This window comes from Arachis duranensis, chromosome 3 (genome assembly GCF_000817695.3).
Source record: "Arachis duranensis cultivar V14167 chromosome 3, aradu.V14167.gnm2.J7QH, whole genome shotgun sequence".
In the NCBI taxonomy this organism is placed as follows: Eukaryota; Viridiplantae; Streptophyta; class Magnoliopsida; order Fabales; family Fabaceae; genus Arachis; species Arachis duranensis.
Genome location: NC_029774.3, coordinates 45860698 through 45861920, shown reverse-complemented (window position 1 = coordinate 45861920; position 1223 = coordinate 45860698).

The following is a 1223-nucleotide window of genomic DNA, read 5'->3' as shown; positions in this document are numbered from 1 at the left end:
TGGCTACCTCCCATCCTCTCAGTGAAAACGTTTGCCTATCCCCTGTCACGGCACGGCTATCCATCTGTCGGTTCTCGATCAGGCCGGAATAGAATCCAGTGATTCTTTTGCATCTGTCACTATCGCCCCGCCCTCAGGAGTTTGAAGCACGTCACAGTCATTCAATCATTGAATCCTACTCAGAATACCACAGACAAGGTTAGACCTTCCGGATTCTCTTGAATGCCGCCATCAGTTCTAGCCTATACCACGAAGACTCTGATCTCACGGAATGGCTGGCTCGTTTGTCAGGTGAGCACTCGGTTGTCAAGCAATCAACCATGCATCGTGTATCAGGAATCCAAGAGATATTCACCCAATTGAAGGTAGAACGGAGGTGGTTGTCAGTCACACGTTCATAGGTGAGAATGATGATGAGTGTCACGGATCATCACATTCATCAATTTGAAGAACAAGTGATATCTTGGAACAATAACAAGCGGAATTGAATAGAAGAACGATAGTAATTGCATTAATACTCGAGGTACAGCAGAGCTCCACACCTTAATCTATGGTGTGTAGAAACTCCACCGTTGAAAATACATAAGTGATAGTGTGATCATTGGTTTCGGCCCCAAAGAGGGAACCAAAAGAACCAGGATGAAAATACAATAGTAAAAGGTCCTACTTATAGAAAACTAGTAGCCTAGGGTTTACAGAGATGAGTAAATGACATAAAAATCCACTTGATGAAAATACAATAGTAAAAGGTCCTACTTATAGTGAACTAGTAGCCTAGGGTGTACAGAGATGAGTAAATGACATAAAAATCCACTTCCGGGCCCACTTGGTGTGTGCTTGGGCTGAGCAATGAAGCACTTTCGTGTAGAGACTCCTCTTGGAGTTAAACGCCAGCTTTTATGCCAGTTTGGGCGTTTAACTCCCATTTTGGTGCCAGTTCCGTCGTTTAATGCTGGGATTTCTGAGGGTGAATTTGTACGCCGGTTTGGGCCATCAAATATTGGGCAAAGTATAGACTATCATATATTGCTGGAAAGCCCATGATGTCTACTTTCCAACGCCGTTGAGAGCGCGCCAATTGGGCTTCTGTAGCTCCAGAAAATCCACTTCGAGTGCAGGGAGGTCAGAATCCAACAGCATCTGCAGTCATTTTCAGTCTCTGAATCAGATTTTTGCTCAGGTCCCTCAATTTCAGCCAGAAAATACCTGAAATCACAGAAAAA